This window comes from Meleagris gallopavo, chromosome 2 (genome assembly GCF_905368555.1).
Source record: "Meleagris gallopavo chromosome 2, MGAL_WU_HG_1.1, whole genome shotgun sequence".
Lineage (NCBI taxonomy): Eukaryota > Metazoa > Chordata > Aves > Galliformes > Phasianidae > Meleagris > Meleagris gallopavo.
Genome location: NC_139405.1, coordinates 43,814,973 through 43,832,236, shown reverse-complemented (window position 1 = coordinate 43,832,236; position 17,264 = coordinate 43,814,973). Strand labels below are relative to the sequence as shown.

At 34.3% G+C, this 17,264-nt stretch overlaps 1 protein-coding gene across 1 annotated transcript in view; it reads right to left on the bottom strand.

Annotated features, from left to right (window-relative positions):
- Positions 1-17,264, bottom strand: part of PRKN (parkin RBR E3 ubiquitin protein ligase) — a 681,807-nt gene that overhangs the window by 610,343 nt on the left and 54,200 nt on the right. The gene's annotated exons all lie outside the window — the stretch shown is intronic.

Genomic DNA, 17,264 nt, shown 5'->3' with positions numbered 1-17,264 from the left:
AAGGCATAGGTAAGGATAGGTAAGAATTCCATGAGTTGATTCCAGCAAGCTCTCATTTGGACTCTGCTGACTTAAGAAACTGAAGAAGTATAGCTAATAAAATAGCTTCTTGGGATTTGTTTGATTGTTTGCTGGGGTTTTGCTTGTTTTCTTTTGGTTTTATGAGTTATGTCACTTGTTTCCTCTTCCCTCTCAAAATTTTATAATTGAGAAACTGTCGTTTTAACCACGATGAGTTATCACAGTGAGACAAGGCTGTGATAACCATAGTTATTACCGTACTCATATGATGATATACATCTGCTAAAATTACTATAATGACTTGCCATGACAGCTCAATTAATTTAACCATAAAATAAATAAGATTGGAAGAGGCCCTTGGAAGTCATCCAGTCTGATCTAATGTAAACAGCCTTCTCAGGATATATTGTAACCTCCCTCTGCAACCTAGGGGTTGTTAGGATATGTTAGAAGGAATGCAGCTACTTCCTCCCACAAGCTACAAAGATCCATGGACTGGAAGTCACTCTTCAGAGAAAAACCGACATTACAAGGTTACACAACAGAGAAAAGGTTATACAGGCTTTACTGACCTGTGTAAACAGTCACAATTTATCCTTGAATATAAAAGTTCTTAACTAATGCAGATACAGTTTGAATTCCAAATCCCAGAGTTAAAAGTTTTCATTTAAGAAACATAAGGAGTTATTTAATGGCTAACATTGGTTGGTGTTTTGGATTTTGTTTCTCTCCTTTGAAGCAATACTACCAAGCATTACATTTTCTACAAGCAAAACTACCAAAGGAATGATTTCAGAGTTGGCTCAGAAGAAATAATTTTATCAGCTGACTAGATTGGTCTCTCAGTTTATATTTACATTCCTACAAAATGAGGCTTCACTTGGGATTAGATTCATGCAATTCTCATTGTTGTACAACACAGCTCTACCCAAAACTTTGAAGAAAAAAAAAAGAAAAGAAAAACTATTAAAGAAAGAATGAGAGTCAAAGACTGACTGTCTCACAGGTGTTCAGTACTGCAGTAAAAGGAACTCTCTTAGAAATATTCATTCAGCTCAAGGACCAAAGAGGAAGAACTCTTATCATTTTAATTAACTCCAAGAAATTTACTATTTAAGATCACCTTTATAATAGGATACCTGTGCAGTAGAGAATATACAGTCCCATTTTGTTTGCATTACTATTATACCTATTACAGATACAATGAGTAAGTGCACAAGTACTATATAAAACATGCAAACTCTGTTTAGCAATTCTGCCTCCAATACGTTTTATTAAAGCCTCACGGCAAAGAGGAGGAAGTACTGGAAGCGTGCTCATATTCCTGTTGCAAACTAACTGAGCATGATGAACAAACTTGTGAATACTGAATAAGGCACAAAGGCGTTTGGGAACTTTTACTTAGGAGAGCAACTTTTCTGTGCTCATTATAGATTAGCCTTCTTTAGAACACTTCTAGTCTTATGTTATTATGTCTTTATAAAATATTTATGTTTAGATTTGGTTTTAATTTTACCTCCATACTTCAGAATCACTCACTGACATCTTTATCAAGCAACTAGCAAAGATCCAAATGCAACATTAATGTCCATGAAAATATATTAAGTAACAAGCATTTTTCATGCTACAGAACTTGCAAAGCACAGGTTTGTTTTTTTATCTCACTTCCAATTGGTCCTACTGTTCTTCTTTACTCACTTGTTTTCATTTTCTTTTTCTTTTTTTTTTTTGCACTTCTAAACATTATTAAAATGCAAATGGCAAATGCAAACTTAATTAGATGAATTCCCCTTCCTTCTCCCAAAAAATTAGATTTTTTTTTTTAATTTGAAATATTAGCCTGAGAGTATTTCACTCTGAAATTATTCCCTTCATAGAAAGGAATTATTGTATAATGAAATAATTTTCTTCACAGAAGCATAGCAAAGTTTCTAAAAATCTGAAGTGCAAATAATTTCCTCTACCTAATTCCTAAAATTCAATTGCTAGCATAAAGCTTACCAGAAACGATATTCATTTTTTGAAGCACAAATGTAATCTGTATTGATTGAGCCAATAAAAAACATTAATGGAATCAAAGGTTCACGTGACTAATTAAATCAATAAAACAGAAATATTAATTCAGACTTGCACCAGTATCTAAAAGCCAAAGTCATCATCAAAACCCAGACTGAATTCAAGAAGTTAATGAAATGATTTTGCCAGCATTACTGAAGACTATCTGAAATACAATTCCATTCACTTTCCTTCTGAGTGCTTTTTCATTTTTATAGTCAAGCAAACTGAAATCAAATGCACAACAGCTTCCAAACAATTAATATTTGTAACAATGAAATAGTTTTCAATACAATTCACCCTGAAAGTGAGATTATTTTATTTATGCCAATGTACATCTTGTTTTAGTGACATTTGTAGAGAAGTTTATGAGGTTTAGTAAAATTTGGCAATTATGAACTACACCATTCATCAATGAAAGTCAGCACTTTCCAACAGGGATGAAAAGTAAGAATTAATAAACAGCAATTATGTATGCTCACAGAACACAACTGCTTGCTTCAGATACCACTATTAAGCAACAACTTTTTATCCCATTCAATATATAAGCTATGTAGTTGAAGAATATTTCTTGTATATGAATGAATGCAACAATTGCACAACAGCAGATACATCTTCTGATCAAACAGATCTCACTTAGGCTCTAAGGTTAAGCAATAGCAAAATTATTTGGATATTTCTTAAAGCTAATACTCCCAAAGTAATTATGCTATCACTGGAGATTCTGAAAATTAGGTCCTGAACACTACAGAACACAGAAGAATTCATAATGGCTTGTAAGGACGTCTTCCTCAGGATTACTGCCCTGGTCAAATCCCCAAAATGTAATGTTCTCTTATTACTTGTAAATTCCTCAGCAGTTTTTGTTAGATTTTTTATTTGTCATATTCTGCAGTTTACATTTTGACTATATTTGAATTTTACTTCCAAAAAACCCAAGTTCATTGCTAGACTGTGCTTTTACAAACTAGATCCTTTATTTTTTAATTTCACAACATGTCTTACAATTCTTGCACAATTGAGCAGAAATATTTTTCAGGCTAAAAAACTGTATGCTATTACCTAGCTTTTAATCACCATGCTTGGGTTTACTGAAATGTATCTCAGGAATTAAGGCAGTTTCAATATCTTCAACTGCTGTGATCTTTGTTGTCTCTTCAAAATTGGAATAAATCCCTGAGATCTGACAGTCCTCTGTTCTTTTGTCCTACCTCTCTGCCATAATGGATTCTCACTCAGTGTATGAAAAGTGATGTATTCATGGCCTTTCCTTTGTCTATGGCAAAATTCTCACTCATTTCACTGAGGCCATGTTTCTGCCCGCTGGGAAAGGTTCTGCTGCACTGGAGAACTGCTGGATCATGTAGAAATAATTGTTTTAGAAAATGGAATATAAGAATATAAGAAAAGAATGCCTGAGAAGCTCCTGAAAACCTGAGATAAGAAAATAACATAGAAACAAGCACAGTCTGCTCTGAGAACTCTGTGGGGAAAAAAGAAAGCAGTGTGAACCAACATGATGCTGGCTACCTAGACTGGCAGAATGCTGATGCAATACCTCAGACAAGAAACCACATTTGTTTACATGAAGGATAAACTCAGATGCCTTTTAAACATTTTAAATATCAGCACTCTTCCCTTTTCATTGCTTTAAACAATGAAAGAAGAGATGTCATAATATACAACAACGAAATACAATTTCAATAACTGATCCATCTTAAGCAAATATGTTTTAATGATATCTGTGTTCAAAAGAAATAAAATTGTCTGTATGAAGAAAAATAGTATTTCAAAAACTTGGGAAACTGTAGATAAAGGGAATGAAACTTCAATAACTTGTCATATGTTCCTAATTTCTCGCCTCAACTACATATGTTCATCTCCTCAAGCAGGAGATGAAGGCCGCTCTATGAGCACACACTGTAAAACAAGACAAAATTTCTTCATCTTCCTGGAAGTATAATTCACTTGGGTCTCACTCCCAAAATATAGTACAAGAAAATCTTGTATTTCAATCAAGTATGCTGATGTGACAAATTAATGACAATAGAGCCTTTGACAGAAGGGAGTAACTTAACTCCAGTTAGCTACAACCTATAGGATAGGACATTTCATCTTTTGACAGGACAGGAATTTATTTATTTTTCTTTCCTTCCTCTAGCACACTTTAGTTGGAAATCTAAACTTTTTTTTTTTTTTCTTTTTTTTTGATTCACATCAGTTCTTAAACACCACATTAAACACATTCCATCTCCAAATGCTAACATGTATTCTCTCAGGTATCCCTCGTAATTCTTATTTATTGCAGAGCACTTACAGAATAAAAGCTTTCCAAGTTGAACAGCTGAGTATACATCCATAGCTTTCTCTTCCCCTCCTGGTGCCCTACATGACCAAGCTAGCATGAAGTACAGAATATCGATTAGAAGTGTGCTATAGATTCCTTGCACTGCAAGTTAAATTACTGTATACTGTATATTTTTAATTTCCCACATATAACAATAAATATGATTGATTCTTCAATTTCAGAGCATCGTTTTGGCAATTAGGAAAATAAATATCCTTTCTGCGTACAGCTTGCTTTTTTTCTAAGTAAATGTCTGCAGCATATTAGCTCATGTGTGACAGACAAATAACTACCCTTCTCCCTGTAGGCCGCACTCTGTTTTGTGTTTCCTTCTTTTTTATTTATTTGGAACCTGCCATTCATTTTCACACCTGACAGTAAAAACCTCAGGACGTGGTTGTTGTGAAGAGGATTATCTTTCAGATCAATGCTGAAATTGATTCCAAACCACACTATTTATCAGCCTGCAGCTAAAGTACTAGGAGTCAGGAAATATTTACTCTCCTCCAAATCCATTCTTATTCTGCTGCTGGAAAATCACAATACTACAACCTCCATTAATACACGGTTTTTCTATTCCTTGTGTATGCAGACTACCAATATCAGAAAGACAATGCAATTAGTTGCATTATCAAGTTCTCTTGAAAAACAACTAGAGTGAGAACACAACAGCATAATTAATTTTCACACTACTGCTGAATGGTTGTTGGTACTGAGACTATAGCCTTACGGTGCCATTTGACATTTCTGAATCTCATCTATGACACAGTGATACGAAAAACATCTATTAATTATCTCTTTTTAAAGCCATGCTTAAGGGTGTTTTTCCTTGAAAGTAACTTAGACTGAAAGGGGGGGAAAAAAAAAAAAAGGGCTAAGAAAAGGCCTCCTTATTTAAACAACACAATATTGTGGGAAGTACACCACGCTACCCAGGCAGAATACAACAGTCATTTAGGTACACAAGGTCAAATCAATTAAACTCTGTCCTGATTCTGTGATTAGCAAATTTCACAATGAATAATGAGGGACAGTCTGATGAATGGTGAAAGTTAATGGAAGTCTTCACTTATTGAAGGAACTATATTAGGCCTTTATTTATTTGAGACTATAATAACATCATTGACTTGTTATGACATGACTTCACTTGTATTAAAATGCAGACCTGAAAGTACAGGAAAAAGCTTCTGGTAAAGCCTAATTTAATTCAGTTATAAAAGTTATAGTGTAATTTATAATTAATTTGCAAAACAAATGCACAAAAAGTGTAAGGAAATCTAAAGTAATGTCAACAAAAATTAATTTGATTAATACAAAGATGATAATGAGTAGTTAGATTAGGCAACTGGCTTTTTCCCCACTTCTTTTATTGCAGGAGAACAGCTATTTCTGTTTTATCAGCTCTGCAAAGTCCTCAAAGATAGAATTTGAATGTTTCGAATTGTTGAAGTAATGAAAATAAACTAATGTAAAATTATGATCATTCAAGATATAATATATACATTTTTTGTGAGAGAATTAATCTTTAAACTCATTTCAATATAATTCCTAATTAATCCTTAAAATATTGAAGTAGTTAAATATTAATTTTACAAGTGGAATGATATAAAAATGTTTCATTGTATTACTCAAGTTATAAAGTGTGTCTCAGAGGGCTCCAAAACTCAGGCACTCCTGAATTTTAGTCTTAGAATCTCACACTGTTTTCTATGCTTATCAATCCTTTTCTGGCAAACAGCAGAGATTTCAAAATAACTTTGCATTATTATTCATGTTAAGACACTTTACAATTGAAAATTTTTACATGGAAAGATTTTTTTTCCAATATATTTAATGGTTTTTGAATATAGTTAAAATGTAGTGAAACAGAGTTACCAGTTTTATTGAGAAGCACACCTTCTTCTGTAAGAATTGCACGCATCTACTCATGCACCAACTCTTAGTAGATCAGTGCCAAGTTCCTTCAAGGTTTTAGAACAAGACCTGAAATTCTGCTACAGAAAGACAGTTTGATTTTGTTTGCGGAGAGAATAATTGTTATTTTCACACAGGACTGCAGATTATTATAGATGTGCCTTGATAAAAAAAAAGGCTTCCATAAACTATCCTGGAATAATTAGTCTCGTATCTTCTTGCTTGAACTTAAATCCCATTGGAAAATATAATTTTAAAGATGTACCTCTAAAGGAGCAACATGACCACTGCACAGAATGCTAGAGATGAACCATGTGCCTCATATCACCTCTTCGCTTTTTTTTTGTTGTTGTTGTTAAAAACAATGTACCTCTTCCACAAAAAAAAATGGCACATTTAACCAAATCAATTATTGGCATTTCTATAAGAAATTTAATGATATGCAGAGAAACAAATAAGCTATGTGCATGTACTTTGATACTGAGCTTAATAAAACCTACTGCATAACAAAAATTTTGGGCTATTCAGTAATCAAATCACTTCAAGAGCATACCTATGATGAAGTTTCCTACTAGTAGCCAACCCTATAAATTACTTGACATTATGCCATTTCTCTTTTATTTTACCTTCTATTTATTTTTTTTTATTTTTATTTTTCAACTTAAGTTACTCTAAACTCCAAAGAAAGCATGCAGAAAATTAAACTTGGCAAAACATTAATGACCCCTTTAGCTTTTAACTATTAATTTCAAAAAAGAAGCAAAAAGGAAGCCATACTGTTAAAAAAATTCTCTTCTACTTGAGACATGTGTAGCACATGCAGCCTGAAGCATTTACTTATATTTAGAACAGCAAAGTACTCAGCACGACAGAAGATCACCATTTCTTATGATATGTATTGAATGCACAAGCACTTGTTTTTAAGCATGATCAATACAGATCAAAATTCTTAGTAACATTTTGTGTTTCTCATGAATTACTTTGTCTTTTTCAAAGAGAAATGAAATAGAAATGTTTTTAGAGTTTACATAAATTCATTTATATCAATGAAAACAAAATAATTTTTTTTTTCCTAATAGAAGTGAAAAATTATACATCTGATCTATAACTAATAGGAAATAAACTAAGTCTTATTATACATAGATGCAAAGTGATTTGAAATTCATAATAAGCACTCTGGCATTTTATTTTTGAGATAATGATCTAGAAAGTAGCTGACATCATTTCATCAAACCATTAAAAATGTACTATTATTTCTGTTAAATGTAGAATATGTGTATTTTGTACTGCTGGGTTTGCTTTAGAAACTGCATTTAACTGTCTTACTCTGTCTAAATTGTATCAGCAAAGAGGAACTGCTGAAATGCCCTGATTAGTGGGGAAGCATTGGATAAAATTGTATTAATATTATTATATAGTATTATAAAACCTCTGAGGAAATGAGTCTGCTGATTTACACAGTTTTGACTAGTGTGCTTGCTTTTTTCTTTGGGCATAATAGGCTACTGTTGGTTACTTTTTATCACATTAGGCAATTATTTCCCACTATAATTCTTGACTCATTGGTCTGTCTACTAATTTCTGATACAGATATAAAGAAACATTGAACAGATATATGTGATCTTACAGCTACATATCATGTTTAATCAAATCACATTAGCCAAGGAAAATGGGTCAGTTAAGTAATTAGCAGAGACCCACACAGTCTTCTTAACTTTATAGCTTATTTTGAATTAGCATTGAATTCCTTCCTCAGGTTTATAAGGAATTGCTGAAGGATGAAACTGAGTCTTTCTTACTTACCTGTTAAGTAAAAAGTTGTCTTCAATGATCATATAGACTTGCTATATCTGTACCTACAGGCAGATATATGTTCAAATTATGATGCAACCTACTGATTAAGACCCTGGACTTCCTTTAGGGTATCAGGATCCTACATCTAAGCACAGTCCTGTTTCATGATTTCTGAGCAAAGCTTAGTCTCTCCCTGTTCATTTTCTTTCACTTCTCCATGAATGCTTCAATTCATGATCCCACTAAATGTGGTGACATAGAATCTCACTGTGTTTAATGCTAAAGCACCCAATCATGTTGTTCTTGAATGACACAATGCTACATAAACACATGAGGTACCAAATAATGATCCAGCCTTGAAACCAAAAGAAGATGTATCAGCATATCTGTTCCCCTGAACTGAATAGTCCTGCAAAGTGCAGGCAGGCAGGTAGGCAGGCAGGTAGGAACTAAGAAAGAGAAGAAAGGAAAAAGAAAAGAGGAAATGGGAAAGGGGGAAGGGAGAAGGAAGGGAAGGGAGGAAAACAAGATTTTGACAGCAGGTGATTCTCAGCCTCAGCCTGGCTTCCTTTACTTCCCTGTAATACTCTCTTCATAGCAAAATCTCCTCCTCTTTCCGTGTTTAGAGCCACTAATCCTACTCCAGTTCTTAGGAAACAAAAATCTTGCCTTGAATACTACTCCTCCCCTCAGACTCCCATATTCTTGGATTTCTTACTTCATTACCATCAGAAGAATCAGGAAAAAAATATATATATATATATCAGTAAATGTATTTGTGTTTAACAAGTGAATATACATTCAGTCCTCACCATGATGAAAGCAACATGCTTTCTGGCATTATCACCCCATATAACCTCCCATCTGTGCAATCTTCTCTTTCATATATATATATATTTAATCTACTCACTTTCTTTCATGCTATTGCTTTTCTTTAGAGTATTTCCATGTTCTAAAGAACAAGCTGAATGAAAGATGGAGGAAAACCTCCATCATACTTCTTCTGATTTTTTTTTTTTCTGATTCTCCTGATGGTTTTTGCTGCTCTTTAAATAAGACCTCCATCTTTTCATACATTTCTTTTGGAAACACTTTCTTACACAGATTACTTTTTAAAAAATGAATATCCACATATGTTCAAAGCATAAATGTTCAATGTATGATAGGCAGTTCATCTGTGAGCGTCAAACAGACCAAATGAGAAACAAATTCTATTAAACTTGTTTATTTCTCTAATCATGTCTTTTCAGATACAGTGCTAACCACATAGAAAATTCTCAGAATATATATAATCCACCACACTGAGGCACTTTCCATAGTGCAGGCACTTCTCTGTAAGTGAAACACAATTAAGAGATTCAGCTCAGCACAGTATTAAGAGACCTGTTAGTGTCTTTCAATTGATTTCAGTGGAGTAACACTAGAGCAAAATGAAGCAACACAGTGCTTGATCAACCTTAAGATATGTCCCTAATGGCTTTTTGTTGTATTCCAGCCCATTAAGAGGCTATCTGGTATGACGGTGCAAAAGGATCATTATGTCTTAATGAGGTGATTAAAAACCAAAAATGTGCAGTTGTTGCAAAATATTAGAATGGACTCAAGAAAACACCAGCAATATTTAACGTACTAATTTAATACTTTATTTGTGGCTAGCTATAAAGTCTTCAAACTTCAATTATACAGTTTTAAATTATCTAGGATACACATCTTCTTCAAATTAAAATACTGATAATCTTAAATGTTAATTTTAGAACTATTTAGAGATGTTGTTTTGCTATCATTTATGGTGCATTGTTACATATTTCATTGATCTGCGCTTCATAACGTTTAGAGGAAGCATTATAGCATTTAGAGGAAGCATTATAACAAATATGCTCAAACAACTCAAATTTTGCATAAATTTTTACTTGGTAACAGGCATATCAAAGGTTTCAAAGTATGTTCTGAAACCAGTGAGTACACTGATACAGCTTCTAAAGATATGAAACTTGAAGGACATCACCAAGGTTCCATTCTTATGCCTGAAGGATTCTGCCCTGCCAGTTTCCTGACTACATTTCCCTTCAAGTTGCTTCCCATGAGACCCACTTGCAGTTTACATAACATGGTTATATGGTCTTCTTTCCGAAGACAGGTTGAGGGAGCTGGGCTTGTTCAGCTGGAGAAAAGAAGGCTGCGGGGTGACCTCATTTCAATACCTAAAGGGAGCCTACAAACAGGAGGGGAATCAACTCTTTGAAAGGGTTGATAACTGCAGGACAAGTGGAAATGGTTTTAAGTTGAGGGAGGGAAGATTTGGGTTGGATGTCAGGGGGAAGTTCTTTACAGAGAGAATGGAGGTGCTGGAACAGCTGCCCAGAGAGGCTGTGGATGCCCCGACCCTGGAGGTGTTCAAGGCCAGGTTGGATGGGGCCCAGGGTAGCCTGGTCTAGTATTAAATGTGGAGGTTGGTGGCCCTGCCTGTGACAGGGGGTTTGGAGATTCATGATCCTTGAGGTCCCTTCCAACCCTGGCCATTCTGTGATTCTGTGATGGTAAGGTCTGCTTGCTTGTATGACAGGATCTGCACTCTGCTACTCTCCTTTCATGCTCCCCACAGGATCTTGAACTCTATTTCATGGTCACTACATCCTTTTTTATCTTGTCAACAGCAGGATCCAACTATGCAGCACCCCTGTTTTGCCAATCCAGTACTGTAATGAAGTTTTCCCCAAAACTTAACAGGAGCCTTCACAGTCAATATGTTCAAAATGTCTCGGGAAGTGGGAAGGCAGGGAGGAAAAAGGAACTGCAAATAGATTGACGGTGATGCTGAACAAGCCTCATTTCCCTAGAAAATCAGTTTAATTAGCCACACAGATAAATTTGACCTAGTGTTTCCAGTGGAAGAGAAAAACACACAATCCCTTTTAGCAGTAGTATGCGCGCTATAGATTCAAATGATATGCAGATAATATATTGTGTGCTTATGCATAATTGCAACATTAATTGGCAACTGAACAGTACTAGGATGCAAATGAAAGTGACATAAAATATTAATTGGGCCTTTCAAAACAGAGTTCAACAGGCAACCTATCCCTTTTTAAGGCCTCATATCCCAATGTCTTAGTGCACAAATTCACAGTCACTTTTAGAAGTGATCTCAGCAACTATTGTACAGAAACATTGGATATGCATATCCTCTAAATTTAAAAAGGATGCAGTGGCCAAGTCAAAATTACACTCCTACAGCTGTGTTCACATACTGAAAATTGTGTAAGTGATGATAATAAAAAGATGCTATACAAATGTGAAATATTTTAAGTAAGAAAAAGGAAATATTTTTCTTTCTCCTATGTTATATATAGATGTTCCCCTAGAGCTAGGAGACTAAAAAAGTCATTCCTAAAATAATTTTTATAGTAGATTTATATATCCCTTAGTTTTCTAACAAAAGTGTTGACACATATATCTTTGGCATAACAGAAGCAAGGCTACAATGTTTGCCTGCCAATTTTTAAAACATGTATATTTCCTTAAAATATGCATTTTATTGCTCTTTACTTTATTCTCCTTCAAAGAAAAAATAATTACTTCTATATCAGTAAGATACATACCTTCTTTTTTATGATCTGACTGCTATATTATAAAATGCAAAGAACCACAGAACTGTGAACATCCAATGTTCACTTGAAACAAAAGTATCATAATATCTCCACAACTATTGAAAGTGACCCAAAATGGGATTAAGACAGACTGTTTTTAGGAAATGGGTTTATTTAATTGGTCTAGAATGTAATATAACACAAGCTTAGAGGACCTAGAAAATGTGTGTTTGCTGATTAGTCAGAGAAGCTTACCAGCACACATAACAGCTAGTTGATGTGAGGAATTTCAGATCTGGATAGCAAGTAAAGTAGTTCAGGAAAAATGTTGCTTGCCATGGTACAGTATGTGACCTGAGGTCCTAATTGGTACATCCCTCCTGATCTCAACTAAAGAATTCCAGCAGAAGAAGGAATACTGTCAGTTTGAAAAGTCCCGGGTCACTGAATTTAAAAATAAAAACATATATGGTCTGTGAAATAATTACAGTCTGCACATTCTGTACTGAATATAGCTCCTGGCAAGAACATAGTTCAGATTTAAAGATGTGCAGTTCTGTACACAAATGCAAATACTGCAATATGCTGATCTAGTGCCACTTTCTTACTGCTACCTACTGGATACTCTTTAAACCGGATGTTAAACTGGCCGTGTGACAATTCACGTTCTAGGTATGGGGAGAAGAGCAGATGAAAGTCAATAGGTGCAAGATACACCACTGGGGCTTTTGAAAAGCTCCAACAATGTTAGAAACACATCCTTACAGCCTGACTTGATTTCTCCACTGCTGATTTGCCTACTTGAAATTTGAGGAGGAATCACCTGAAGAGTCATGCTTTTGTCATGCCTCACTGACACCCCGGCGGAGACAAACGAACGTACACATCTAAAAGGGACAGAAATGTATGGAAACTATATAGATCTGGAATATTCAAGACATGAAAAATGCTATTTTTTTTCCCTCGACTTAAGAAAACCTATATACACTTGGGAATAAAACAAAATTTCTAAAATTCTGGCACGTGACTTTGGTGATGTCACGTGCCAGAATTCTCCCAAAGTCAACAAACTGCCTGATGTATAACAGTACAGAAGCATCTGTTTCTGGTCAAGATATCTCCTTCATCAGTAAAGTGTTATTAATTCTCTCAGCATTTAATATCTTATACAGGCAAAACCAAAACATCTTTTATGCATGATGTTCACAAAAACACACACAAAGAAATCCCTTCCTTTTATGTTTATGTAGAGGTTCATTTATTTTCTTCCAGAATGTACTTCTGATGTCTTAAAAGCTATAATGATGAATGCTAGTATTAGTAACAGAGCCATCACAGTAATAGACCTTACAAAACATATACTCTGAAACTTTTTGACCACAAATAAGATTTCTCTCTGAGCTTGTAAATTTATGAATGTTAAGGCAGGCTTAAAAGAAATATAGCATATTAAAATGAAATAAGGGCTGTTTTATTATTATTTTAAAAGGCTACAGTAATTTATTACCTATAGTGTGTTCATCAGACTACAATCTGACAGACCCATGTATGTTTTCCTCCCTAATATATCAAGTTAATCATAAAACACACACTATTTTCTGCTCAGTTCCCTTCTGTTAATCTACTTGCTAGTATTAAATCCTAAACAGCAATGCTAATTCTAAGCATTTCAGAGCCATAAAAATTATTTACGTGACCTGGCATCTTTGCTTACTCAATTTTTTTATTTTGCTAAATGCAAAGAATATCCAAGACAGTGACAATTTTAGATACATTACTGAAAACGATAAGTGATTTAATACTTTAACTATATTATAGAAATAAATGGAATACGACTTGAGCAAAAGAGAGCCACTAAGTTTCTTTTAAGTATGATTCAGGACACAAACAATGGTAAACAAGACAGTCTGATTGCTGCTGAATTTAAACAAGAGAACTTAAATGCAGTGTAAATGTGGATTTAAAAAAAAAAAATAATGAAAGCTTTTCTAAATTCACATTTAAAGCCTTTAACTTTAAAAGAAAAGTGGCTTCACTGAAGTCTAAAGAGTTTAAGTTTCCTATGGGTTTAATAGGTAGCATAAGTTGATCCAGAATAATAAAGTCCCTTTTTGCCACTTCTGCAAGGTCAGGTTTTAGTGGAGTCTATGACCTTACCTGATTCACCCTGAAGTAGCATGAGGACTATCAGTAAGAATGACAAAGAGAGAAGCATACCATACCATCACTTTCACTGGCACCATGGTCTTAGACCAACTTAGATCAATGGCTTTTAGTATAAGCCATGCATGGTTTGGCTGCAAAGGAGAAGAAAAAGTTGAACAGATCCAGAATATGCCTGCTTTTGGACTGTGTTAACAATTTTAAATCTCTGTGTAGTGCTACTGCACCAATTTATTTCATTTTTAGCATTTTATTGTTCCACTTCATTTTTTTTTGCACTCAAACACTCGGTTAAATTTTCATAGCTCTGCTTCATCACAAAATCTGGATGGGTGTTCTTCATTTACCAGCCTCAACACAGTCTCAACACAGAGCAAGATAAAACCGCCTGAATTTGTTTTCATTACAGTACAGCTCTTGATATTTTTTACTGATCTATAGTATAATCAAAGCTTTGTCTTACTTGCAGAACAAGAGACCTCTTGAATTCAATGTAACAGTTAGGCACATTGGTTTATATATAAAATAAACAGGTCTTCTGTTCTACCACCTGAATGAAGATGAAATATTCTGGAACATTGCAATGTTCTGAATAGAAATATACAGCAACAAAGAGAGATACAGAATATGGATTCTATTTGTAGGAAAAAGGATGCATCTTACAGAAAGAGTAATAAGAACAGCAAACTTTTCTCTTTAAGAAAAGTGGAAGAAGGAGTGTGTGACATTAGCAGACTGTCATGCGATTGTGTGATTTTGAAACCATATGCTGTATTAATACAAAAACAGTATAACTGAAGATTCACGCTGTTACCATAAATTCACAAAAATATTGACTTGAGCCAAGTATCCAGAATATAAAGGAATATGTCTTCAGATATCTGAAATGGAATGAATGGTAGCATTCATTAGTAAAAAAAGAGGTCATTCTTTTGCTAGACAATCTACTCTCAAAGGAAAAAGTGTGAAATCAAATTTGCTATAGAAATGAAAGGAAGGATCTGAAAAATCAGTTGATCACAATGGATTGGGATGAATATTATTTTATTACTAGCCATTTTCAGTATATATATAAAACTCATTTTCAGCAGTCACTGAGAGCATACTTCAAAACATACATTCATGACTGAAATGTCTCATGTCCTTATGATTCTTTAATATCAAACAACTTTTCAAACTGCAAACAGTAATGCAGTGATGATTATATCTGCCTCGTATTAAGCCTTTCAGAAAGATATGTCATAAAAATGAGTAAATTTTGAATTCCGAATCACAAATAGACAAGGAAAACAGCCTAAGATAGAAAGCACTGTTTGCTCTCATATATAGATAGAGTGACTGTGTTTTATTTCTGTTGTTGAGGCTGTTCTATATGCTTCCTTTGTTGTCTCAAGTCATTCAGATGTATTTTTACTTTTATGGAGAAGAACATAATTCGCTGTGAAAATAATAATATATTGCTCCCTGAACCATAGTAGTCAGAATATCCTTGTGGCTGTGGTCTTCTAAGTAAAAATAAATATTATCTACTGATTATCTTTTTGGTGTTTTTGTTGTTATGTTTTTGTTTTTCCTTTCTTATTCTTACAGTTGGATAGGGAAGATATCAAATTAAAAAAATCATGAGACTTTTCAATGTCTCTTAACAGATTCAAAACTGGCAGTACAGACTTCTGCCAGACACAATTCTGAAGAACAGCTCAGTCAGTGTGACAGTAATTCACACTGCATCCTCCTTTATGTCTCTACTTTCTATTCAGACTGCCATCAAAATAATGTAATCAGACAGTTTTAACTACAGAGGATGGGATTTTTTATTTCTTTGTATGTTTTAGTATCAGAAATCTTAAAAGTAGCTGCTTTACTCAGATACAGTAATGTCAAGTACTTTTGGATGAAACTTCAGGCCATCACCTATCTGGACTGACTTAGAAATGACAGGAATTACTATTCTTGCTTTCATCCATCTATTCCAAGAAGCATAATTACCATTTTCCTGTGCAACTCCTTTCTCGATCTTCAGTCATTAAATGCATCATTCAAAAGCAGTCAATCAACATAACTTTAATTAAAGCCAGTCAAGCATCCGTGATATAACCTGACTCAGGACCTAACTTAGTGAATGTTTGCCAGACAACTCAGTGTCATTTTTAAGCATGGGTATGTTTATAAGCCCAGCATGTAAGAAAATCCACATCTCCATGGTCAAAGAATCTTCTCCTGTCATCCATCCAGTTGGGAACGCAGAAATCTTAAATCAAATTTCCTCACACTACTATGCTCACAAACATAATTGCTTCTGTTCTAAGCCAGCAATCTAAAGGGGAAAATCCACAAAGTGTGTTGTTCGTGGAAGCCAGTAAAGACTAGGCCAGACTACTCAAAAAGTATAGTTTTATATAAGACATAGATTCTGCGCTGAAAATCTAGAAAAGCAAACACTTGAGAGTATTGAAAAGGCAAAGCTAAAGCAGTAAACTGAGGACAAAAATATGGCAGGAGATAAAGCATAAGACTCAGGAGCACTGCACAGAGTAAATGCAGTTGATTGCCTCACAGATTTACACATATTCTTGACAGTTTTATAAAGATCTAATCAAAGGTGACTCAGAATTGCAGCATCTACTGATCCCTGTTGAGCCTTAATAAAAAAGACAATGAGAAAAAGTCTAAAGCACATCTGAATGCATTTGTTGTAGCAAATTCAGAAGCAAAACTTAAATCACTTTGTGCTCAGGGCTGTACAAGCATTGTCGTGATTTGTTTATTCATCTTCTAGATTATTCATCTAGTTCATTCTAGATGTTCATTCTTCTAGAGCTGAAGTGAGTCTGAAGCAAGTTCCTATCTGCATACAAGAGCCTATACAGATACTTCTATATCTTGAAAGCATCTTTTTATCTCCATTTGGATTCTTTTACTATTCTATTGGCCTTATTAATATGGCAGCTAAGATTTTTCACTTTTATACAGAAATTTCTTATTAAGGGCCTGTACCACTTAATCCATGGATGCTTTGCTATTAGTGTCATGAGCAGAATGAAGTCCTCAGATCGGAGATTCTTTCAGTGGATTGCAATTTTGTCTACTCCTATCTAAGCCAAACTAGAAGCAGTAGACTGAAAGAGACAACTTTTATAAACTGCTGCCAAATTTTAATTGGAGAATAATACTGTAAAAGTGGGAGCACCAACAGAATAGTGGCATTTCCAACTTATCACTTATTTCAGTTACCTACTACAGTGTTAAGAAAATCTGCCTCTGAACAAAATTTCCTATATAAATTCAACATGCAATTTTGCTTGCCAATATTCCAGGTTTCAATGAGAGCATTTCACAGTTTTAACGAAGTCAGAATGTGCTTTTCCATTTTTAACGCTTTT